The sequence below is a fragment of the Triticum dicoccoides genome, chromosome 3A (genome assembly GCF_002162155.2).
Source record: "Triticum dicoccoides isolate Atlit2015 ecotype Zavitan chromosome 3A, WEW_v2.0, whole genome shotgun sequence".
Lineage (NCBI taxonomy): Eukaryota > Viridiplantae > Streptophyta > Magnoliopsida > Poales > Poaceae > Triticum > Triticum dicoccoides.
The window spans coordinates 365,052,947-365,080,512 of record NC_041384.1 but is presented as its reverse complement, the minus strand read 5'-3'; positions in this window follow the sequence as shown (position 1 = coordinate 365,080,512).

Here is a 27,566-nt window from a genome sequence, read left to right as displayed (position 1 = left end):
AGCTAGCCTGCTTAGAACTAGCCATGTTAGACATAATTTCCCATGCATAGATGCCCGTGCATTGCACGAAACACCAAGATTGGGGGTGGACAATGCCGGCAGTGGCCATTGCGCCAGATTTTTCCATGGCCTTCTAGATGTGGTGGGGAGGAGATAAGGCTGATTGTGAGAAACAAGGAGTTGTTTATAAATAGGGAACAAGTGGGGGCATCTTTGTGCAAAACTAGAGAAGTTTGGTTTGTATGCATCAGATCTAGACCCGAAGGCTATTGGTGAAAGATGGCGGGCGCAACATCATCACCAACTCAGGACCTCTTTGATTCGCAGGATTTTGAAAACGCAGGAATAGGACACGGTAGTATTACAAGTTTCAAACTGATATTACAAATGTTAGGAGTAATGCTGCACCTACGAAGAGGGAATTACTAGGAAGTTTACGTAAGAACTTTCATTACTTTAGGTGGATGCAGCATTATTGTACAAACTAAAATCCACTGCCCTGACAAGTCACTAATGGGGAAATAAATTTTCGAGTCTCTAGCCACTTGATGTTTCAAAAACAAATTGAGCTTCTGCGGAGACTTTGTCATTTAGACTTAGATGCTTGCGTTAATTAGCACGCCATACATTGTTGCGCCAGAGAACGCCAAACATCATTACCTTGAGCACAATTGCCTCCAGAACAAAGAATCTGGCCAATTTAATCTCAGATTTGCTGCCTTGGTAGTCGATCAAATCAATTTTTGTAAAAGAAGAGATTGTTATAGTGTAGCACATTTTTCACTTTCGGGTCTTTTTTATCTGCAAAAGAAGAGAACATATTAGAGCAGCGGGTTGCATAAGATTGTCATGTCATCAAGAGGTACCAATATCATTCGCTCACATGATAGGGTTGGCTGGCTAGTGATATTCTCTCTCTCTCCCACACTCTCTCTCTCCTCTTATTTACCTAGGAGCACGTGAAGAGCTTGGGCATTTGTTGCCTTCCAGTATGTGGTCGATGCCATATTTCTCAAAAGTATGCCACATAATACGCATGGATGTCAAATCAAAATATTTTGGCACAGCTCTTGCAATGTGAGAGAGTTGACACCGCTGTGCACACAGACCCACATGTATAAACAAATCAATCAAATCAACTACACCAGCCTATCACTCTCCCAAATAAGTGTTTTTTATTGCCTCAGTCCTCTCTCTCTCTCTCCCACACATGTATTTTTTCATTGCGTGAGTTAATTTGGCACCGGAGCAAATTACGTGATCCAGATTGGGGCACCAGTCGAGCAATGGAGGGGCATCGATGCCAAATGCATGACAAGTGAATTTGGCACGTGTTTTGGCCTACATAGTGGAGGGCCGTCATAGTCCACTTTTGTACTACCTCGTATTTAGTGTAAAATTTTGAACATAGATTTACCAAAGAAAATGCCAATGCATGTCACCAAAAATTATACCATTTTAAATTATGTTCAAATACGAATCCAACCTATAATTTTTAATGACATGCATTAACATTTTGTCACTTAAATCTATGGTCAAATTTTGATACTACAAAATAGGAAGAGTAAACTAGGACGGAGGTAGTACTTGCTCTTAGTGTAACGAGAGAGTTACTAGTCTAAGTTACTTTCCACTATGACTAGCCTAGGCTACTATAGTAGTACAACAAAAAATGATGCAGGTGATCACGCGAGAAAAAATTACTAAAAACATTTCTTTCGGTGCAGTGCATAGATGTAGTTTTAAACACTACACTTGTCATCATAATTTGGGAAAATTACGAGAAAATTGAGCTACAATGTGATTACCGTTTACTAATAGGAAACAATATTGGGGATTGTAACACCCTCTATGCGGCTATATCTCCCACGTGTCGAAGCACGACTTAGAGGCATAACCGCATTGAAAGCAATGTCGCAAGTGAGGTAATATTCACACAACCCATGTAATACATAAGGGAAATAGGTACATAGTTGGCTTACAATCGCCACTTCACACAATTACATGAATAAAAACATTACATCAACCAGATACAATCAAGGTCCGACTACGGAACCAAAATAAAAGAAGACTACCCCAAATGCTACACAGATCCCCGATCGTCCCGACTGGGCTCCACTACTGATCAACTAGAACGAAACAACATAAAGGACAAGATCTTCATCGAGCTCCTCCTTGAGCTTGGTTGCGTCACTTGCTCGGTAACATCGGCACCTGCAAACTGGTTTTGGAAGTATCTGTGAGCCACGAGGACTCAGCAATCTCACACCCTCGCGATCAAGACTATTTAAGCTTATGGGTAAGGTAAAAGGTATGAGGTGGAGCTGCAGCAAGCGACTAGCTAATATGGTGGCTAACATATGCGCAAAAAGAGAGCGAGAAGAGAAGGCAAAGCACGGTCGATGAACTATGACCAAGAAGTGATCCTAGAACAACCTACGTCAAGCATAAACTCCAACACCGTGTTCACTTCCTGGACTCCGCCAGAAAGAGACCATCACGGTTACACACGTGGTTGATGAATTTTAATTAAGGTCAACTTCAAGTTTTCTACAACTGGATATTAACAAATTCCCATCTACCCATAACCGCGGGCACGGCTTTCGAAAGTTCAAATCCCTATAGGGGTGTCCCAACTTAGCCCATCACAAGCTCTCACGGTCAACGAAGGATATTCCTTCTAGCGGGAAGACCCGATCAGGCTTGGAATCCCAGTTACAAGACATTTCGACAATGGTAAAACAAGACCAGCAAAGCCACCCAGATGTGCCGACAAATCCCGATAGGCGCTGCACATATCTCGTTCTCAGGGCACACCGGATGAGCAAGACGTCGGGTAAGCCAGCCCAGAGTTGCCCCTGGTAGCCTCGGACATCGCTCAGTTGGACCAACACTTAGAGAAGCACTGGCCTGGGGGGTTAAATAAAGATGACCCTTGAGCCGGCCGACTCAAGGGAAAGAAAAGGCCAGGTGGCAAATGGTAAAACCAATGTTGGGCCTTGCTGGAGGAGTTTTATTCAAGGCGAACTTTCAAGGGGTTCCCATTATAACCCAACCGCGTAAGGAACGCAAAATCTGGGAACATAACACCGATATGACGGAAACTAGGGCGGCAAGAGTGGAACAAAACACCAGGCATAAGGCCGAGCCTTCCACCCTTTACCAAGTATATAGATGCATTAATTAAATAAGAGATATTGTGATATCCCAACGAATATCCATGTTCCAACAAGGAACAAACTCCAATCTTCACCTGCAACTAACAACGCTATAAGAGGGGCTGAGCAAAGCAGTAACATAGCCAAACAACGGTTTGCGAGTACAAGGTGGGTTAGAGGCTTGGTTCAACAATATGGGAGGCATTATAAGCAAGTGGTAGGTATCGCAGCATAGGCATAGCAAAAAGAGCAAGAAACTAGCAAGCAAAGATAGAAGTGATTTCAAGGGTATGGTCATCTTGCCTGAAATCCCGCAAGGAAGAAGAACGAGTCCATGAAGAAGACAAACGGACATAGTCGAACGGGTCCTCACAAGCGCGACGTTAACGAAACCAACCTGAAGAAGCAACACCGGAAAGAAGCACACAACATAGTACAACAACCATCACATAAACATGGCATGATGCACAATCCAGTGTGATGCATGTCCGGTTTAAAGAAGCATGGCATGGCAAAGTGCAACAAACAACACTACAAATTAAGTGGAGCTCAATATGCATCGGGACGCATATTGACGAAACACCACGTCAATTATTTAGTTCGATCTTGTTCATGTACCCCACAATATAAAATGTTGTTAAGCAAGTCAAGAGGTGAAGCAAAAGTAAACTAAACATTTAGGCAAGTTTAAATGAGGCCAGAAATAACAAACAACAAATCCGGTAAAACCCCATATGCAAATTATCAATTTGGTGCAACAACAATTTTTAAACATTTAAATGTTATTATCATGATGCGAATGACATGTTCAAGTTATGCAAGTTTATTAAAAGTTTGACAAGAGCATTATGAAGCATTTGTCACCGTGGTGGAAAGGAAAGGGGTGCCACGACAATGATAACGAAAACGGTACCACGGCAGCGTTTCGGTTCCGGTAACTCGATTGAGACACCGATGCAAAGGAGAAGGGTGCGGATGCGTGCAAAAGATGGTGGGGCGCTCCCGGATTCCGGGTGTCCCACGAGTTAGTGGCATGGAAACGAGTGACAAAATGGACACGGTGCAGACCAAGGGTGCATCTCATCCCACATGCATTCATTCGTTCACGGGCGTCGTCTCGGGGTTATACCTTCAAGGTGAGACTTTTCGGAACGGATCAAGTTCGTAGCGGAAGTAGACGGTCTCGCCACGCTCGTAGTGGTAGTAGTTGTACTCATGCCGTAGTGGAAGTAGTGGTTCACGTAGATGGTAGTGGCACATAGAAATCGTGGACGAACTTGGAGGGTCATCGCTAGGCGTTCACGGGTCTTCGGTGATTGTTGTGGTACACGTTCTGTAGAAGTACGGGCGGCAGTAGTGGTACATGTCTATCATTGCACGGGTCTCCGTAGATGTTCGGGGTCACGGCGAGGAACTTGATGCATCGTTGAACTTGGCGTCCGAGGAATCCCGCGTAGCCGTACACGAGTCGTAGTCGAACTTGACGGTTCCGTTACACGGTTCTTTGGAGACGATAATGGTGTACGGGTCTTTTGGCCCTGATAGTCGTACACACATCCGAAGAGGAACTCGGCGTTCCGATGCGGTGTAGGGGTACATGCCGATGGTCGTCGTGGTACTTGGTGTCCTGCACGGGATGGTAGTTGTACATGTCCGAAGAGGAACTTGGTGCATCCAGGGTCTACGGATGCAGCGGTACACATTGTCTTGTCGAAACCGAGAGACGGTAGTGGAACTTGGCACATGTGCATCGAACCCATTGTCATTGTGTCATGCAATTTGCAATGTTCAGAACGGTCTTGCGTATCCAAGCAAGGAAAAAAAACCTCGGTTCATCGGTGGCCGAACTTGGCGAAAACCACGAAGGGGTCTTGGCATCTTGAACATGGGTCACCCGAACTCGGCGGGAGGCAGAGGCAGGGACTCGTCCTAAAGCACAAGCGAAGCAGAGGAGGCGAGCAGTGTGCGGGGAAGGCCAGCGGCAAGGACTTGGCGCGACGGAGCGATCCAGCGAAGCATCGGCGGCAGCAGGGTTTCGGCGCGGCGGCAAGAGCTTGCAGGGGAGGACACACAGGCGAGGTGGAGGAGGCAAAAGGCACTGCGGTGGCTTGCTGGACTTGGACAGTGACGGCGCACGGGAGAAGAGATCCAGTGAAGAAATGGAGCGGTGCTGCTCGGGTTCGACCCTTTGCTCTCCCGAGCAAGGATGCGGCGATGGTGGTGGTGCGCTCCGGCGCGACGGGGACACGGGGAAGGGGTAGAGCGCGGCAGGAGCCTCGTCATGACGACGGCGGAGGTAGCCAACGGGAAAGGAGCTGCGGTGGCAGCGTCAGAGGCTTGCCGGCGACCGGGAACGAGGTGTAGGAGAGGAGAGTCCGGCGAGGAAGACCGCGAGCAGGGGCGGCGTTGCACGATCCCACCGCCTAGTGACGGCGTGAGAGAAGGAGAGGGAGTGAGATGGGGGTTCGAGAGGAGGCAAACGAGAGAAGGGGATCAATGGAGAAGTGGCTGCGGGCCAGCGAGCGAGAAGAGTGGCGGCGCGAGGGAAGCATGAGGGGATCAAGAGAGTTGAGGATCGGGCGCTGCGTGCAGGCTAGGGTTCGGTAGACAGGGGCCGGATGGGCCTTAGAGGCCGGCGGCTGGGCCTTAGGCCACTTAGGTGGGGAGAGGGAAAAGATCAGGAGGCCTGCTGGCTGTTGGGCTCCTTCTCCCTCTCTTACTCTTTTGAAAACAGAAAATAAAGAGAAAGAAAAAGGGAAGAAAAGAAAGGTTAGAGAAAGAGTTGGGCACGGGGATAATTTTCACGGACTCGTAACAATGTGCATGGTCCACGCAAAATAGGAGGCATGATTGCAAGAATTTAATTCAGTCATTTGAATTTAATTCAAATGGTTCGAATAGGAAGTGAGGGTTAGGAAGGTCCAAAAATGTTCGAATTTTTGGAGGAGCCCCAGTAAAAGGGAAAAGAATTATTGGGCAAGGTTTGGAAATCAACTCGAGGCAGAAAAGGCATGGGGTTATTTTTGCAAGTGTGTTAAGGTGAATTCCAAAAGAATGGAAATATTTACTATAGCTCTCTAAATATCGAGAGGATATGTTTTAAAGAGAATCACCATGTGAATTACCTCAATTTAAATGGATCAAAGATCCATGCCATTTATTTAGTTGAGTTGCAAAAGATTTATGAGATGATGGCATGATGACATGATGCAATGCACACGATGCAAAGATGAATGCAACAGACGAAACAAAACACACAACGAAACCCGGAAACCCTGGAAGGCATCTGAAGGTCCGGTCTTGGGGCGTCACAGGGATATCGCTTATCGGGAACTTATCGGTCGACCCATGATAAGGGGTAAATCGGCCAGTTTATCGGCATACCGGTCGATTTATCGCCATATCGGCTGATTTTTCGGTCGATTTATCTTATCGGTCTGACATCGGTAAGCGATAAATCGGCCGATTTATTGACATATCGGAAGATATCTTGAACAGTGATAGGAAATAAGTTTCAACTCGATGAGTAGCTTCTCCGTGCACAAAAAGCATGCAAGGAATCCAACAACTTGATCTAGATTGGGGCCGGTAGATTTTATTACCAAGATCTTCACTGTGTGCATAGACTGGGTCAAGCTTGTGGGAATCATTTTCTGGAAGACGGTCGTAAATACATCAGGAAGAAATTTAAAAATGTGAATTTCAAGTAGACGGAGAAGAAGATGAGTGTTTTACCTGAACGATTACGGATCCAATACAGAGTTCGAAGAATTTGGCAGACGAGTACATCATCGCTATCAATTTCGGCACGTCAATGACCCTGATTTTTGTTGGACCTTCTATATCAGATACAAGCAATCTCTCAAGGAAAGGCGCATTCTCAATGACCATAACATGGAACAGCTGGAGTGATCTCTTCCCAATTGATGTATAGTTGCGGGGCCAACAAGACACATAAATCCATCGGAGATTCGTCGAGGCGATGTGGAGGCTAATGAACCCGTGGATCTGCTCAAGACGAAGGTACTCGAGCGTCGTACAGCTGCGGAGCAGGTGCTCCATAGCCTTTTTCGAGTTGACAACGTCGAAGAGGTCTAGCTGATTGAGTGGAGGGAGAAGAAGGGCGAGCACAACATTAATCAGGGTAAGATAGTAGGAGCTAAAGCTGGCGCGGCGCAGCGTTGGCGTGAGGCGGAGCGCGGGTGATGGCAGATAGCGACATCGTCCAGCTTCAAAGCTGAGCTCCTCGAGCTGATCTAGGGCGGGGGATAAGAACCACTCGTCGAATTTGTCTTGGACCTTGCAATTGGTACTAAACATGCGGATGTCAAGGCGTCTGGCTGGCCCAGGGTGTGATGAAAGGATCTTTGAGACTGCGGCTATGTGTTTGCAATCCCCGTCACAAAGACAAATGTCGACGGTGAGGTTGAGGGGGATGCGGTGCCAAAGGGGGCGCCACCGTCGGGAGAGCAAGGCGGTCCGCATGGCAAATTTGGTGGGGAGGAGGCCGATGATGATGAGCAGCATGTCGTCGGAGAGACTGATGATGAAGTCCAGGCTCGCCGGATGCGGTTTTGGCTCGAGCCGCCTCTGCTTGTTAGCTGCCTTGCCATCCATCTCAACCGGAGGCGACGTCGGTGTACACGTGTGCTAGTGTGTGTTGTGTACTGGCCTGCTGGGTGTGCGCGAGTGCATCCTTTCGTGCATGCCGTCGCGCAGTGGTGAATTGTGCGCGAGTGCGTCCTTCATGTGGAAGAAGTGTGTCCTCAATGCACCCTCAATTTACTAGCGTGCGGGGTGCTACCCCGAGTGGTTTCAACTTTGTTTACTTCACAGCGTGTCAGATGGGCCTCTAGTTTACTTATTTTCACCCACTGCCACATGGGCTAGCACACGAAGATAGAGAACTCGAGCTAACAAGGAAGCATGTGGACTAGTTGACCGGTCAACTAAACAATATACGGAGCTATACGCTGACACGGTGAGCATATAATCCGTCGGTATAGAGAGTTCGAGTGAGAGGGGAGGCCCGTGAGAGATAGCAGAGAGAGAAAGAGCTACTCCCTCCGTTCGATAATGTAGTGCCAACATTTTTTTAAGTTAAACTTTCGAAACTTTGACCAAGTTTATAAAGAAACTATTATATCTACAATACCAAAGATAAATGATAGTATGAAGTAAGAACATGTTGTGATGAATCTAATGATCGTTCCAGATGTAAATGTTTTTCTCCACATATACCTGGTCTAACTTTTCTGAGGTTTGTCTTTTCAAAACATCCATATGCTTATGGACGTGAGAGAGTACCTAACTAGAGAGAGTGTGTGTGAAATATAAAGAGTGGCTGAAAAAAGTGTGTGTGCGTGTGTGAAAGATACATGGACAACACAAGATAAAAGTAGAGAAAAAGCGTTTGTGTCTTATGCAAACATATCACACATGCATCTTCGACAGCGAAGCAAGGTGAGGAGGTAGTGTGTGGTTGTTTGCAACTGAGAGAGAAAGGCCCCTAGCACGTGGCCAAGAGGGGTCTAAAAAACAAGGGCGAGAGGTCAAGAGAGACATACGGAGAAAATGCAGACATGGGGAGGAGAGAGTGTATGTTTGTCATGGAGAGATCCCCTGGAGATCGTGATGGGACTACATGGGTGGGAGTGTCACACCCTAGCTAGTCATGCATTAGAGTGTTGCATCATGTTTACTCTTTCATCAGAAACTTGAAATGGGGATGACAGAACCCCCAGTCCCCTCTGAAACCAACTAGGGTTACTAAAATAATTTTCAATGAACCTGAAATGCCCTTCTAAAATGCCCATCATTTTTGTCTTGGTTCAGAACCTCTGCCAAAAGTGGTGCACATTTTCCTAGGCCATCTTAGGGTTTTTGAATTAAATCATAAATATTTGAATTTGGGCATTTAAAATTATATAAAATATTTAAATGCTCAAATATCTCCAAACTAAAATGTTTCATGTTGGAAATAATCCAACTATGGGCCAGGAGTAGTTTGGTGATTTTTGAAGTTGCCTAGGTATTTTATTAAATTCAACAAAGTTGCAGATATATAAAAAAACAGAAAACAGAAGAAAATGGAAAAACTTACCTGTCGCCCAGCACCGGCCCACCTGCCGGCCCAGCCCAGCACCGCGCCAGCGAGCTGCTTCCGGCCAGGCAGGCAGGCAGGTGCTCGACGGCGAGCACCGCATGGGTGCCACGCACCTGCTCGCCGCCTCGCCGCCTCCCTCGCCCGACTAACGTCGTGGATCGGCTTCCCTCTCTTCCCCGAACCTCCCAGACACCCCCTCTCCTCTCCAGCTCCTCCCCCTTGTACGCCCCAGCCATGGCCGACGCCATCGCCGCCACCCCCTCGCCGTAGCCACGCCCTCCGTCCACCCCACGCTGTGCCACCGTGTCCAGGAGCTCCGCCGCCGTCCACTTCATCGAGCTAGCCGAGCCCCGTGTGCTCGTGCGGCCCGAGACCACCGCACCGACCTCGCCCGAGCTCACCGTCGCCGGAGATCCCCTTCAACGCCGTCGCCGCCTCAGCTCGTCCCCGACCTCGCCGGTGGCCTCTACGGGAGCGCTGTGAGCCTAGCTACTCCTCCGACCCTCTCTCTCTCTCATTCCTGAGCCGTGTAGCCACCGCACGAGGATCACACGCCCGCACCGCCGTGGATCTCGTCGCCGACGTGCTTCCGGCCACACTCCGGCCACAAGATGGTGTCCATCTTACTCACCGAGTCCCGCAGCACCTAGCTAGCCACTCCTCGAGCCTCACCGACCCCTCTAACGCCAAGTTCATCTTCGACCGAACCCCGGTGGCCGCCAAGGTCGTCGCCGGCGCCAACTCCGGCCACCCCGACCCCAACGGACTCCACCAAGAGCTGCGGCTTGTCCTCAGCTCCACTCCGGTGGTCTCCGCGATCCATTTGGTGGCCGAAATGGCCAAAACCACTCCCGCCGCCGCGTCGGACTCGCCGGCGGCTAAACGCCGGCGTCGCTGGTTTGACTTTGACCACGGGTGGGCCTTGGTTGACTCCCCTGAGTCAATGACAGGTGGGGCCCAGCCCTGTTAATTAAACCTGTTTAGTTTTAATTAAACTTTAATTAAAGTAATCACCCTGACATGCGGGACCCACTGTCAGGTTTGACCCAGACCTGTTGTGTTGACCTGCTGACGTCACTCTGACGTCAGGCTGACGCAATAATGATTTTCTGGAATTATTCTAATATAGGAAATTCCAGAATATAATTTAAACTTCAAAAATTCATAACTTTTATTCTGTAACTCCAAATCAGACAAATTATATATGAAAAATGATCAGAAAAATCCAATCTATCCATCTGTACTATTTTCATGCATGACTAAACAAGTTAACTTGATGTTTAATGCAGAACAAGGAAAAGCACTTTAAAAGGCCATGCTTGAGTTTGAAATTTGAATCTTTGATTCAAATTTGTTCAAACCCTTCTGGTTTTAGTTGCATTAGCCCAATACACCCATATTGCCATGTTTCATGCATGCATCATATTGTTGCACATTGTTTGGTGATGGTTGTGTATCGGTGTCCTTTGCGACAGGTTCTGCCTCCGAGGAGTACCGTGATTACCCTAACGAAGAACCGTATCAGTGCATCGAACCATCAGGCAAGCAACCAACCATTTGATCATATCGATACAATCCCATGTTCTCGCTCCTGCTCTCTTTTACTGCATTAAGACAACGCGTTTCAAACTGCTGTGTGCTACGGTAGTTGAACCCATTTCCTCTGCATGACCTGTCATTGCCACAGTAACTAGATGAAACCCACTAGCATGTGTAGGAGTTGATTGAGCCATATGTATGTGTTGTTCCTACCTTGCTATGCCTGCTATGCTTAGAGTCGTGTCAGGTCTGGTTCATCTGGGTGATGGGCTAGAGTGAAATGATTATGTCGGTAATGAGAGTAGTGTGGTGAACACGATTTGATAAAGGTATCGATGAGGGGCCATGTAGGAGTACATGGTGGGTTGTTTCATTGAAGCCGACCTTAAGCACCGAGATCTGTATGTGTGATTTAAGAATCAGCTACTACCATGCATTGGGCCCAAAACCAATGGACCCTCTCGGCTTCTTATTCACCCTAGTCCTCCGTCCAGGAGTTGCAAGTAGTTTCTGGTGTTTGTAGCCTACTGGAGGCCGTGGACAGCGCTAACCGTAGGGGTGGGCTGTGATGCGGTAGGTACGTGGCACGGTGTACCGAATACCCGTTAGGTATCTCGGGAACCCTGTTCACATCGTTCGGGGCCGTATGGGAAACCTCGGCCGGACTCCCTGAGGATGGAACCTGGATAGGCGATAAACCTGGACTGGAGACTTAGGTGACTAGGTAGGTCGTGGCCGACACCCACGTTGGGCTTCCGCTTGAAGGTTGCCGAGTACATGTCGTGTAAACGACGGTAAGTGGTGAGAGCGTGTATGAAGAAGTACACCCCTGCAGGGTTATCATAATCTATTCGAATAGCCGCGTCCGCGGTAAAGGACTACTTGGTTGCCTATACAGTTCATAGACAAGTAAATGGAAACTACTAAAAGCCTCAAGATAAGTGTGAGTGCCGAGGGTGGCTCTTCCGTAGGAAGACGGAGGCGAACCCTCGGTAGTGTATTGAAGTGGTGAGTAGTGGACTCGTGTGCGCAAAACCATTTCAAGTTGAGGTATCGTAGGATAGTCTAGCCAAGAGTCAAAGCTGGCTTGCTGCAATAACTCCACCTACCCTTCTTGACAATGTGCATGTATGTAGGATCTGATGTAAGTCTTGCTGAGTACCTTTGTACTCATGTTGCTATAATTTACATTTTACAGAAGACGCTGCAACCCCTTCTGATGGGTTCTACGTAGACGTTGACATCAACGAGTAGGCTAAAGGCCCAGGTGGTGATCCTGAGCTTGTGAAGGACCATGTAGTATAGCTAGGCTTTCCAAGCCTCTTTTATTTTACTAGTTGTCTGTACTCAGACAAGTTACTTCCGCTGCTGGTTTGTATGACTGTATGACTTGAATGTTGGGTCGTGAGACCCGTACCTTGTGTATGTTATGTATGGCTCCCTGAGCCTTAAATAAAGTACTTGTGTCATAGAGTCATGTTGTGATGCTTCGTTGTATTTGCACATATCGAGCATATTGTGTGTATGATTGAAATGCTTGGTATGTGTGGGATCTGACTACCTAGTTGTTTATCTTTAGTAGCCTCTCTTACCGGGAAATGTCTCCTAGTGTTACCGCTGAGCCATGGTAGCTTGCTACTGCTCTGGAACACTTAGGCTGGCCGGCATGTGTCCTTCTTCGTTCCTGTGTCTGTCCCTTCGGGGAAATGTCACGCATTGAGTACCGAAGCCCTGTTAGCCCGCTACAGCCCGGTTTACCGGAGTCCTGCTAGCCCAGTGCTACAGCCCGGACCCACTTGCTGATGACCGACACGTTCGAAGTTGGGTCATGGATGCCTGTCCCTGTAAGTCTGTGCCACTTTGGGTTTACGACTAGTCATGTCAGCCCGGGCTCCTTATCATATGGATGCTAGTGACACTATCATATACGTGAGCCAAAAGGCGCAAACGGTCCCGGGCAAAGGTAAGGCGACACCCGTGGGGATACCGTGCGTGAGGCCGCAAAGTGATATGAGGTGTTACTAGATCGATGTGACATCGAGTCGGGGTCCTGACAGGGAGATCGAGTGACAGGGTGTGTGCGCGATAGAAGATACCCCAAGAGATATCGAGATAGATGTATGGATGGAAGGAGACAATACGTGTGTTCCTGATGGCTAGTGAGAGATAATCAGACTTAGGGGGTAGTGTGTGCGCCTATGATGGAGTGAGGGATTACGGTACTTAGGGGGATGCGTGTCACATAGAGAGAGAAGAAGGGCGGAGAGTGTAGATGGGTCTATGTAGCGCGAGCGAGACATGTGTATGTATGAACCACAGAGATATAAAGTTTGAGAGAGATAGAGGAGCCCCGATAAGGCTGAGTGGTGCGTCAGATAGCTGAGAGGGGGAAAGAGATATTCCATCCGCTCGATAATGCAGTGCATGTAAATTTTTTAGAAGTCAAACTTTGGAAACTTTGACCTGGTTTACATAAATGTTATTTATATCTACAATACCAAAGATACATCATACGAAACTTCATCTCATGATGAATCTAATGGTATATGTTTGCCGTTCTAGATGTAAATGTTTTTCTCCACGTACATGGTCAAACTTTGTGATGTTTGACTTTTCAATAAATCTATATGCTATGGACCGAAGAAAGTGCCTAAGTCGAGAGAGATCAAGTGCGTGTGAAGGAGAATGAGTGAGTGTGCAAAAAGAGCATGTGTCTGAGATAGAAAGGGACAATAAACAATAAATTAGAGAGAGAGTGTGTGTTTTTCGTTTCTTATGCAAACATATCACGCATGCATCTCCGAGATAGAAAAGCGAGGTGAGGAGATGCACGAAGATAGCTAGTGTGTGATTGTTTGCAACGGTGAAAGACACCCCTATAGCACATGTCCAATAGAGGTCTGGCCAACAAGGAACAAAAGTCAAGAGGGACGGATGGAGAACATGGACGCATGGGGAGGGAGAGAGGGTGTGTGTGATAGAGAGATCCCCTCGAGATCGTGAGGGGACTATATGGGTGGGAGATCAAGGGAGGTGTGTGCGCAATAGAAAGATGCCCCGAGAGAAATCAAGATAGACCATGCACATGTTTGTGATGGAGACTAAGATTATCTACTCATATACATATAGGGGGGCTGTGTGTGCCTACAATTGAGTGAGAGACCATCATACTTGGCTAGGCATGAGATTATGTGTGTGTGCGTGTGAGATGGAGAGAGAACGAGGGAGAGAGATAGAGTTTCAGATTGGTCTATCGAGTGCGAGGGAGATATGCATGTGTATGTGTGACCCAGGGAGATGGAGAGTTTGAGAGAGAGAGGGTAGAGCTATGAGACGACAGAGTGGTGCGTGAGAGAGTTACGGGCAATGAGCCAAGGAATTTGTGTGCGTACGATGAGTGCACCCAAGATATTTAGCTTGGACTGGAGAATCATACATAGTGTGCGAGACGGACCTATAGATGGAGTATATATGCATACGAACTAGAAAGACCTCCCCTCCCACACACACAAAGAGAGAGAGAGATGGAGAGGGACCAACATGGTTTGTGTGTTAGATGCGTGCGACAGAATTGAAGATTGTCAGCGAGAGTGAGAGAGAGAGAGAGCAGGAGTCCGGGAGAGGGCGTGGTCACGTTTTATGCATCAAAGACTGATATAAACCATGTTTCGATATAAACTTGCACTCAAATATTTAAATTGGAGAACATGTTGCCTGCAATCCACACATGGACGAAGATATGCGTATATCAAACAAGTTCATTAATTTGACTTTCAACATGTTCATGGAGTACTGTAATACTGTACAACATGCTAATCGATTGAGGTGTTCAATTTTGGATTTAGTTCACTATTTTGACCTGGTGAACGAGCTATTTCATTCAATCGAGATATTCATTTTGGGTTTGACTCCCATTTTCGAGTGGGTCAACTATTTGTCATATAGTAAATCGTTAGGAACGAGCATGTAAAAACACATTACTCCCGAGCATCATCTCTCCATATAAAAAAGAAGTGGCAAGCTAATATTTCAAAATATGATTCGAATCGACTTGGTAAGGTAGACGTGGATGCTCGTTCTCCCAAAATTTGAACGAACCGTTAAACACCCTCTGCTCGGTGGCATTCTCTCGAGCAAATAAATGGGAGACGTGAAATTACCGGCCTATGTGGGACACGCATCAATTGGCCCGTTGTACATCAAGGGTAGGTTTGTAACTTCATCCAAGCGCGCCTTCTCCTCGGCCGAAATGACATGTGTCGAATAGTTCATAAACCATGGTCGGCAAAACACCCTGTCCTCTGATACGTCTCCGTCGTATCTACTTTCCAAACACTTTTGCCCTTGTTTTGGACTCTAACTTGTATGATTTGAATGGAAGTAACCTGGACTGATGCTGTTTTCAGCAGAATTGCCATGATGTTGTTTTATGTGCAGACAATAAAAGTTCTCGGAACGACCTAAAACTCCACGGAATGTCTTACAATAAATAATAAAAAATCCTCGCCAAAGATGAAGACCAGGGGCCCACACCCTTTCCATGAGTGTGGGGGGCGCCCCCCTAGGGCACGCCCCCTACCTCGTGGGCCCCCTGGAGACCTCCCAACTCCAACTCCAACTCTATATAACTGCTTTCGGGGAGAAAAAAAATAACAGAGAAGATTTTATCGCGTTTTACGATACGGAGCCGCTGCCAAGCCCTAAAACCTCTCGGGAGGGCTGATCTGGAGTCCGATCGGGGCTCCGGAGAGGGGGATTCATCGCCGTCGTCATCATCAACCATCCTCCATCACCAATTTCATGATGCTCACCGTCGTGCGTGAGTAACTCCATCGTAGGCTTGCTGGACGGTGATGGGTTGGATGAGATTTATCATGTAATCGAGTTAGTTTTGTTAGGTTTGATCCCTAGTATCCACTATGTTCTGAGATTGATGTTGCTATGACTTTGCTATGCTTAATGCTTGTCACTAGGGCCCGAGTGCCATGATTTCAGATCTGAACCTACTACGTTTTCATCAATATATGAGAGTTCTTGATCCTATCTTGCAAGTCTATAGTCACCTATTATGTGTTATGATCTGTTAACCTCGAAGTGACAATAATCGGGATACTTACCAGTGATGACCGTAGTTTGAGGAGTTCATGTATTCACTATGTGCTAATGCTTTGTTCCGGTTCTCTATTAAAAGGAGGCCTTAATATCCCTTAGTTTCCATTAGGACCCCGCTGCCACGGGAGGGTAGGACAAAAGATGTCATGCAAGTTATTTTCCATAAGCACCTATGACTATATTCGGAATACATGCGTACATTACATTGACGAATTGGAACTAGTTTTGTGTCACCCTATGTTATGACTGTTACATGATGAACTGCATCCGGCATAATTATCCATCATTGATCCGATGCCTACGAGCTTTCCATATACAGGTTTACGCTTATTTACTTTCCCGTGCTATTGTTACAATCACTACAAAATACCAAAAACATTACTTTGCTTTCATTACTCTTTTGTTACCTTTACCATCACTATCATATTACTTTGCTACTAAACACTTTTCTGCAGATACTAAGTTTCCAGGTATGGTTGAATTGACAACTCAGCTGCTAATACTTGAGAATATTCTTTGGCTCCCCTTGTGTCGAATCAATAAATTAGGGTTGAATACTCTACCTTCAAAAGCTGTTGTGATCCCCTATACTTGTGGGTCATCAAGACCAATTTCTGGCGCCGTTGCCGGGGAGGGTAGGACAAAAGATGTCATTCAAGTTCTTTTCCATAAGCACGCATGACTATATTTGGAATACATGCCTACATTACATTGACGAATTGAAGCTAGTTCTATGTCACCCTATGTTATGACTGTTACATGATGAACCGCATACGGCATGATTATCCATCATTGATCCGATGCCTACGAGCTTTCCATATACTTACGCTTATTTACTTTCCCATTGCTATTGTTATAATCACTACAAAATACCAAAAACATTACTTTGCTTTCGTTACTCTTTTGTTATCATTACCATCACTATCATATTACTTTTCTACTAAACACATTGCTGCAGATACTAAGTTTCCAGGTGTGGTTGAATTGACAACTCAGCTACTAATACTTGAGAATATTCTTTGGCTCCCCTTGTGTCGAATCAATAAATTTTGGTTGAATACTCTACCCTCGAAAGCTGTTGCGATCCCCTATACTTGTGGGTCATCAAGACCAATTTCTAGCGCCATTGCTGGGGAGCATAGCTCTATTCTTTGAGTCACTTGGGATTTATATCTGCTGGACACTATGAAGAACTTGAAAGACGCTAAGACAACAATTTACCCCTCAACTACGAGGGGAGGTAAGGAACTACCATCTAGCTCTGCACTTGATTCACCTTCTGTTATGAGTAAGCTTGCGACACCTAAACCTGCTTCCGCTATTCGTTCTGATATGTCGCATGTTATTGATGATGCTACTTCTGCTATACATGATACTTATGATGAAACTACTTCTATGCTTGATACTATTGTGCCACTTGGTGATTTTCTTGAGGAACGACTTGCTAGGGCTGGATAGATTGAAAATATTGAATCGGATTATGATGATGAAAGTGATGATGAAGAATCACTTGTTATTCTTGAGGGTTATTTATTTGATCAAGAAGCTTCTTTAGCTATTTTAGCTTGCAAAGATAGATATGAACTCAAAAGGTTATTAGCTAAATGGAATAAGCAATCTCTAAATGCTAGGATGAAACCTGACCCTGCTTTTGCTACTTCACCTATCTGTGTTACTGATAAGGATTATGAATTCTCTGTTGATCCTGATATAATTACTTTAGTTGAATCTGATCCTTTTCATGGCTATGAATCTGAAACTGTTGTGGCACATCTTACTAAATTAAATGATATAGCCACCCTGTTCACTAATGATGAGAGATCTCGCTACTTTTATATCCTTAAAATATTTCCGTTCTCATTAAAAGGTGATGCTAAGATATGGTTTAATTCTCTTGATCCTGGTTGTGTGCGTAGTCCCCAGGATAGGATTTACTACTTCTCTGCTAAATATTTCCCTGCTCATAAGAAACAAGCTGCTTTAAAGGAAATATACAACTTTGTGCAAATTAAAGAAGAGAGTCTCCCACAAGCTTAGGGAGGCTTCTCAAGTTACTTAATGCTTTGCCTGATCATCCTCTTAAGAAAAATGAAATACATGATATCTTTTATAATGGACTAACCGATGCTTCCAAAGATTACCTGGATAGTTGTGCTGGTTCTCTTTTCAGGGAAAGAACACCGGACGAAGCTGAAATCTTATTGAACAATATGTTGACAAATGAAAATAATTGGGCACCTCCTGAGCCAGCTCCTGCTCCAATTAATGATCCTATTCCTAAACCAACTCCGAAGAAGAGATGTGTTCTATTTCACAGTCCCGAAGATATGCAAGCGGCAAAGAAATCTATGAAAGAAAAAGGTATTGAAGCTGAAGATGTTAAGAATTTACCTCCTATTGAAGATATACATGGTCTTAATTTACCGCCTGCCGAAGAAACGTATGATCTTAATCCTTTATTTATTGAAGAACCTCCAGACCTCGATAAACCGACATAGGTAGTAAAGGTAAATCCTCTCTATAGATATGATAGAGCTGAAATCCCTCCTACTAAAATTGCTAGTCAGTGCTTGGATGAGTTTGATAATTTTATGTTTAAGCAAGAATACTTCAATGCTTATTTTGGTAGACAATTAAAACAAGATGCTGATATGATTAAATACTTGGGTGATTATATGGCTAATATTAGAGGTGAACTTAAACTTGTTAGCAAACATGCTTCTGTGGTTACCACTCAAGTAGAACAAGTACTTAAAGCTCAAAAGGAATTTCTCAATGAGATGAATGGTAAGAAAAATAATTATGTTGTTAAAGTGGCTACTAGAACTGGTAGAATGACTAAGGAACCTTTGTATCCTGAAGGACACCCTAAGAGAATTGAGCAAGATTCTCAGAGAAATAAAATTGACGCACCTAGTTCTTCTAAAAAGAAGGAAAAGAAAAATGATAGAACTGTGCAAACTTCTAGTGAACCTATTGCTGAACCACCTGATAATCCAAATGATATCTCTATGTCTGATGCTGACACACAATCTGGCAATGAACATGAACCTAATGAAAATGTTAATGATGATGTTCATAATGATGCTCAACCTAGTAATGATAATGATGTAGAAGTTGAACCTGCTGTTGATCTTGATAACCCACAACGAAAGAATCAATGTTATGATAAGAAATACTTTGTTGCTAGAAAACATGGTAAAGAAAGAGAGCTGTGGGTTAAACCCATGCCTTTTCCTCCCAAACGATGCAAGAAAAAGGATGATGAGGATTTTGAGCGCTTTGCTGAAATGATTAGACCTATCTTTTTGCGTATGTGATTGACTGATATGCTAAAAATGAATCCCTATGCTAAGTACATGAAAGATATTGTTACAAATAAAACAAAGATACAGAAGCTGAAATTTCCACCATGATTGCTAATTATACTTTTAAGGGTGGAATACCAAAGAAACTTGGAGATCCAGGAGTACCTACTATACCATGCTCCATTAAAAGAAACTATGTTAAAATTGCTTTATGTGATCTTGGAGCCGGTGTTAGTGTTATGCCTCTCTCTTTATATCATAGACTTGACCTGAATAAGTTGACACCTACTGAAATATCTTCGCAAATGGCTGATAAATCAACTGCTACACCTGTCGGTATTTGTGAGGATGTGCCTATTGTGGTTGCAAACGTTACTATTTTAACGGACTTTGTTATTCTTGATATTCCCGAGGATGATAGTATGTCTATTATTCTTGGAAGACCTTTTCTTAATACTGAAGGGGCTGTTATTAATTGCAACAAAGGCAATGTCACTTTTCATGTTAATGGTAATGAGCATACGGTACACTTTCTGAGGAAACAACCTCAAGTTCATAGTATCATATCTATTGGAAAAATGCCATCGATTATATTTGGAGGTTTTGAATTTCCTCTTCCTACTGTCAAGAAGAAATATGATATTCTTATTATCGGGGATGTGCATATCCCCATTGAGGTAACATAGTGTTATTCGAAATTTCTCCGGTTCCATGTTATTCGGAATGAGTTCGTTAACAAGACTTGATCAACCTTATTAGTGGATTCCTTTTGATGCGCATGAGATGGTTGAAACTAGAAGCACAACCTTCTGTACCCTCTCTATACTTTCTATTATTGAGTTGAAATAAAATAGAAATAAATATTTTTCTGTCTGTTGTCTGATTATCCGTGCAATATAAAAATACCTCGAAAATAAAAGTTCTCCAAATGCCCTGAAAATTAAATATGATTTTTTCTAGAATATTTGAGGATTTATGGAACAGAGAACACACCGGGGGGCCAACCACCTTGCCACGAGGGTGGAGGGCGCGCCCACCCCTCTAGGGCGCGCCCCCTGCCTCGTGGGCCCACGGTGGCCCTCCTCCACTTATTATTTCACCCACACACTCCTTCTTCCGCCCCCAAACACGAAAAACCAACTCAAGCACGAGTTCCAGCCATCTTTGCTGTAATTTTCGATCTCCTTGCTCAAAGCACCTCTCACAAAACTGCTTGGGGAGATTGTTCCTTGGTATGTGACTCCTCCATTGGTCCAATTAATTTTTGTTCTAGTGCTTTATTCATTGCAATTTTTTGCTGCTTAGGTGACCCTGTTCTTGAGCTTGCATGTCAAATTTATATGGTCAAAAGTAGTTTTGATGCATGATATAGGCCCTAGGCACTTGTAGGAGTGGTTGCTATCAATATTATTGAGTTTGGTTTACTTTTATTTTGAAGTTACTAAAAATTTTCAGAAATTTTCAGAGGAAGAAATATGCTTAGGAAAATGTTCCAAGGTGGTTCTTCAAAGAAGCAAGGACCCAGGCTTGCAATGCGTGATGCTGACGAAGAGCCACCATGAGACGCTCCAGTGCGTCCTTGTGAGTGGCCTTCTAAAAATTTTATGGATCGTGCAGGAATTAAAGAAGAATTTAACGCATATTTGCGTAATGCCGGTCTTGAGGACTTTGAGGCAGATAAATGCCCCCAGTATCATGATCTCACAAGCTCTTTTGTGAGGAGGTTTGGGTATTCATCTTCGCGTAATTCTCCTTCAGTCATGTTTGATCGTTATGACAAATCTTATACCATGGACTTAGAGGATTTCACTTTTGCTTGCAAACTTCCACAATGGGGTAGTGTTAGGGATCCCCCTAAATCTGAATTTAGAAACTTTCTTGCTAGTATAACTGTAGGGGAATCTAGAGATATAACACAAGCTACCATAGGGAGCATTCACTTTCCTGCTATACATTATTTTGCTCTCTTCATAGGTAGGTGCATAAATGCTAAGGATGAAGCTTGTCCCATGTGTGTCCCTGACCTTAGCATTCTCAGGAGTGCTGTGTCAGGAGACCAATCTTATCATATGGGAGCCATTGTAGCTCGTAGGTTACATCATAATAGATATAATGGAGATTTCTTTGGAGGAATTTATGCAACCCACTTAGCTAAATTTCTTGAGATAGACGTTCGTGAAGGAGACATGGAGTTGCCTCATGCTTATTTAGATTTTGAGGTTTCTCACCATTTTGTCGAGAGGAAAGAATCACCTCTCCAGTACCGACTAATCTTTAACAGACGCCGTGTTGTCCGTATTACTCTCCCTGCTCCTGCTTTCTTTGATTATCAGGCAAGAGGAGGATATACTATTACCATAGAGGAGGCAGATGAGTACGAGAGGAGAGTGGTGGCCGCTCGTCGCCACACTGCAGCTCAGGAGGCGATAGCCGCTGCATCACAGTACGACCCCAACAGCTATTATTATGGATATCAGCCAGGCCAGCCGTGGCCATAGACCAACTTAGGCCAAAAGCCTAAGCTTGGGGGAGTACATATTTCCCACCGGCATTACATTATGTTCACACACACTCATTGCTAGATGTCGGTGCTCATACTTTTTCATTGTATCATCCATGCTAGTTTATTTCCTTTTATGCTTTCTTCTTGTGTGTTTAATAAACCTTAAGAAAAAACCAAAAAAAATTAGCTATAGCTTTTAATTAATTTACTTTACATGCTTGTTGTAGTAATTAAAAAGAAAACCCAAAAATATTTCCCATTCTTCTTTTACTTGTTGGGAGCTTTCCCGTGTAAATAGTTTTATTTCTTTTCTTTATTTGGGGGTCAGTAGGAGAAGAACATGATTAGATTGTTGAAGTGGCTCTTATATGCTTTATTGTTTATCTGACAAAAGAGCCTATATTGCCTTGTCTTCTCCTATTTATTGAATGCCTACAGATTCTAGCTTAGTCCAATGCACGTGCACTCTTATTATTATTCACATCGTTCGGTCGTGCAAGTGAAAGGCAATTATGATGATATGTGATGGACTGACTAAGATGAGAAAAGCTGTTACGAACTCGACCTCTTTTGTTTTTGTAAATATGATGAGTTCATCGTTCTTGATTCAGCTTGTTATGAATAAACATGTTTGCAATGACAATTAGAGATCATAGTTGCTTATGCCATGCTTGATTAGCTATGAGTTATAATGGTTTACCTTGCGTGCCAACATGCTATTGAGATGGTTATGATGTGGTATGATGGGGTGGTATCCTCCTTTGAATGATTTAAGTGACTTGACTTGGCACATGTTCACGCATGTAGTTGAAACAAATCAACATAGCCTTCACGATATTTATGTTCATGGTGGATTATATCCTACTCATCCTTGCATCCAATATTTATTAACTTTAATGCATGTACATGGCTGTTGTCACTTTCTAGCTGGTCGCTTCCCAGTCTTTTGCTAGCCTTCACCTGTACTAAGCGGGAATACTGCTTGTGCATTCAATCCCTTAAACCCCAAAGTTATTCTAGATGAGTCCACTATACCTTCCTATATGCGGTATCTACCTGCCGTTCCAAGTAAATTTGTATGTGCCAAACTCTAAACCTTCAAATGATCATCCTGTTTTGTATGCTCGAATAGCTCATGTATCAACTAGGGCTGCCTGTATCTTCCATGCTAGGCGGGTTATTCTCAAGAGGAGTGGATTCCGCTCCTCACTCATGAGAAAATGGCTGGTCACCGGGATGCCCAGTCCCATGCTTTATGCAAACGAAATCAAAAATAATTGCAAAACAAAACTCCCCCTAGGACATGATGTATGTTGGAGGCATTCGTTGTTTCGAGCAAGCCATGGATTGATGTTTGTTGGTGGAGGGGGAGTATAAACTTTACCATTCTGTTTGCGAACCGCCTATAATGTGTGTAGCATGGAAGATATCGCCATCTCTTGGTTGTTATGTTGACAATAAAAGTATACCGCTCAAAATATTATTCACCTCTATTTCAAAACCGAGCTCTGGCACCTCTACAAATCCCTGCTTCTCTCTGCGAAGGGCCTATCTATTTACTTTTATGTTGAGTCATCACCCTCTTATTAAAAAGCAATAGATGGAGAGCGCAGCTGTCATTTGCATTAATTACTGTTAATTTATATTGGGTGTGACTATGATTGGATCTCTTTTACCATGAATTACAATGTCTAGTCAGTGCTTGATCTTTAAAGGTGCTCTGCATTTATGTTTTGTGGTCTCAGAAAGGGCTAGCGAGATACCATCTTGTTATATCATATTATGATTGTTTTGAGGAAGTGTTGTCATCCGAGATTTATTATTATGGCTTGCTAGTTGATTATGCTATTGATATGGGTAATCATGAGACCTGAGAATTATTGCAAATATGGTTAGTTATAATCTTTGCTGAAAACTTGAATGCTAGCTTGACATATTTACAACAACAATAGCAAACAGAGTTTGTAAAAGGTTTTCTTTATTTCTTTCAGTTTGTCAACTGAATTGCTTGAGGACAAGAAGGGTTTAAGCTTGGGGGAGTTGATAGTCTCCGTCGTATCTACTTTTCCAAACAATTTTGCCCTTGTTTTGGACTCTAACTTGTATGATTTGAATGGAACTAACCCAGACTGACGTTGTTTTCAGCAGAATTGCCATGATATTGTTTTATGTGCAGAAAACAAAAGTTCTCGGAATGACCTGAAACTCCACGGAATGTCTTACAATAAATAATAAAAAATCTTCGCCAAAGATGAAGACCAGGGGGCCCACACCCTTTCCACGAGGGTGGGGGGCGCCCCCCTACCTCGTGGGCCCCCTGGAGACCTCCCGACTCCAACTCCAACTCTATATAACTGCTTTCGGGGAGAAAAATAACAGAGAAGATTTTATCGCGTTTTACGATACGGAGCCACCGCCAAGCCCTAAAACCTCTCGGGAGGGCTGATCTGGAGTCCGATCGGGGCTCCGGAGAGGGGGATTCATTGCCGTCGTCATCATCAACCATCATCCATCACCAATTTCATGATGCTCACCGCCGTGCGTGAGTAACTCCATCGTAGGCTTGCTGGACGGTGATGGGTTGGACGAGATTTATCATGTAATCGAGTTAGTTTTGTTAGGTTTAATCCCTAGTATCCACTATGTTGTGAGATTGATGTTGCTATGACTTTGCTATGCTTAATGCTTGTCACTAGGGCCCGAGTGCCATGATTTCAGATCTGAACCTATTATGTTTTCATCAATATATGAGAGTTCTTGATCCTATCTTGCAAGTCTACAGTCACCTATTATGTGTTGTGATCCGTTAACCCCGAAGTGACAATAATCGGGATACTTATCGGTGATGACCGTAGTTTGAGGAGTTCATGTATTCACTATGTGCTAATGCTTTGTTCCGGTTCTCTAGTAAAAGGAGGCCTTAATATCCCTTATTTTCCATTAGGACCCCGCTACCACGGGAGGGTAGGACAAAAGATGCCATGCAAGTTCTTTTGCATAAGCCCGTATGACTATATTCGGAATACATGCCTACATTACATTGACGAATTGGAGCTAGTTCTATGTCACCCTATGTTATGACTGTTACATGATGAACCGCATCTGGCATAATTATCCATCATTGATCCGATTCCTACGAGCTTTCCATATACTGGTTTACGCTTATTTAATTTCCCGTTGCTATTGTTACAATCACTACAAAATACCAAAAACATTACTTTGCTTTTGTTACTCTTTTGTTACCGTTACCATCACTATCATATTACTTTTCTACTAAAAACTTTGCTGCAGATACTAAGTTTCCAGGTGTGGTTGAATTGACAACTCAGCTGCTAATACTTGAGAATATTCTTTGGCTCCCCTTGTGTCAAATCAATAAATTTGGGTTGAATACTCTACCCTCGAAAGCTGTTGCGATCCCCTATACTTGTGGGTCATCATCCTCGCATGAAATAGCTCGCGCCCACTATTTCAAAACACGCTCTCCTTGCCCAAAATCGCTCACGCCAACTATATTTCAAAACACACCCTCCTCGCCCGAAATTGCTTGCGCCCACTATATTTCAAAACACGCCCTCCGTGGCCGAAATCGTTCACGCCCACTATTTGGGAGAAGAAAAATTACTCTACTATCCACGACCCTCAGTACACAGACCCAAGTCGAGAAGCCTAAACGCAGGGGTAGAACTGTAGTACCATCATTGTTCGACTACACGAAGAGGCGAAGAGCCAAGCGCAAGATTTAGTAGTACGAGTAGTACTACTACTAGAACCGCATGGTGGAGCGTTTGTACTCTTATTTTATTTTAATCTCTGATAAAGTACACATTTATTCGGGAGAAGTGCGGAAAATGGTAGCCCAATAGTAGTATAAAAAACATCGAACATGTAATGATGATATCGATCAACCATGCTCGAATATATCTTGGCCTCCGTGCGAGCCCGTCTGTGTGTTCTCGCTCCTCGTCTCTCTATTCGGGAAGAAGAAAGGGAACTTCAAGAAGAACCGCAAACAAGTTGCTGCTCAGGAGAAGAAACCCAAGTCTGGACCTAAGCTTGAAACTGAGTGCTTCTACTGCAAACAGACTGGTCACTGGAAGCGGAACTGCCCCAAGTATTTGATGGATAAGAAGGATGGCAAAGTGAACAAAGGTATATGTGATATACATGTTATTGATGTGTACCTTACTAATGCTCGCAGTAGCACCTGGGTATTTGATACTGGTTCTGTTGCTAACATTTGCAACTCGAAACAGGGGCTACGGATGAAGCGAAGATTGGCTAAGGACGAGGTGACGATGCGCGTGGGAAATGGTTCCAAAGTCGATGTGATCGCGGTCGGCACGCTACCTCTACATCTACCTTCGGGATTAGTATTAGACCTAAATAATTGTTATTTGGTGCCACCGTTGAGCATGAACATTATATCTGGATCTTGTTTGATGCGAGACGGTTATTCATTTAAATCAGAGAATAATGGTTGTTCTATTTATATGAGTAATATCTTTTATGGTCATGCACCCTTGTAGAGTGGTCTATTTTTGATGAATCTCGATAGTAGTGATACACATATTCATAATGTTGAAATCAAAAGATGCAGAGTTGATAATGATAGTGCAACTTATTTGTGGCACTACGTTTAGGTCATATCGGTGTAAAGCGCATGAAGAAACTCCATACTGATGGACTTTTGGAACCACTTGATTATGAATCACTTGGTACTTGTGAACCGTGCCTCATGGGTAAGATGACTAAAACGCTGTTCTCCGGTACTATGGAGAGAGCAACGGATTTGTTGGAAATCATACATACAGATGTATGTGGTCCAATGAATGTTGAGGCTCGTGGCGGATATCGTTATTTTCTCACCTTCACAGATGATTTAAGCAAATATGGGTATATCTACTTAATGAAACATAAGTCTGAAACATTTGAAAAGTTTAAAGAATTTCAGAGTGAAGTTGAAAATCATCATAACAAGAAAATAGAGTTTCTATGATCTGATCGTGGAGGAGAATATTTGAGTTACGAGTTTGGTCTACATTTTAAACAATGCGGAATAGTTTCGCAACTCACGCCACCCGGAACACCACAGCGTAATGGTGTGTCCGAACGTCGTAATCGTACTTTATTAGATATGGTGCGATCTATGATGTCTCTTACTGATTTACCGTTATCGTTTTGGGGTTATGCTTTAGAGACGGCTGCATTCATGTTAAATAGGACACCATCGAAATCCATTGAGATGACACCTTATGAACTGTGGTTTGGAAAGAAACGAAAGTTGTCGTTTCTAAAAATTTGGGGCTGCGATGCTTATGTGAAAAAGCTTCAACCTGATAAGCTCGAACCCAAATCGGAGAAATGTGTCTTCATAGGATACCCAAAGGAGACTGTTGGGTACACCTTCTATCACAAATCCAAAGGCAAAACTTTTGTTCCTAAATTCGGAGTTTTTCTAGAGAAGGAGTTTCTCTCGAAAGAAGTGAGTGGGAGAAAAGTAGAACTTGATGAGGTAATTATACCCGCTCCCTTATTGGAAAGTAGTACATCACAGAAACCGGTTCTGTGACACTTACACCAATTAGTGAGGAAGCTAATGATAATGATCATGAAACTTCAGATCAAGTTACTACCAAACCTCGTTGATCAACCAGAGTAAGATCCGCACCAGAGTGGTACGGTAATCCTGTTCTGGAAGTCATGCTACTAGATCATGATGAACCTACAAACTATGAAGAAGTGATGGTGAGCCCAGATTCCGCAAAATGGCTAGAAGCCATGAAATCTGAGATGGGATCCATGTATGAGAACAAAGTGTAGACTTTGGTTGACTTGCC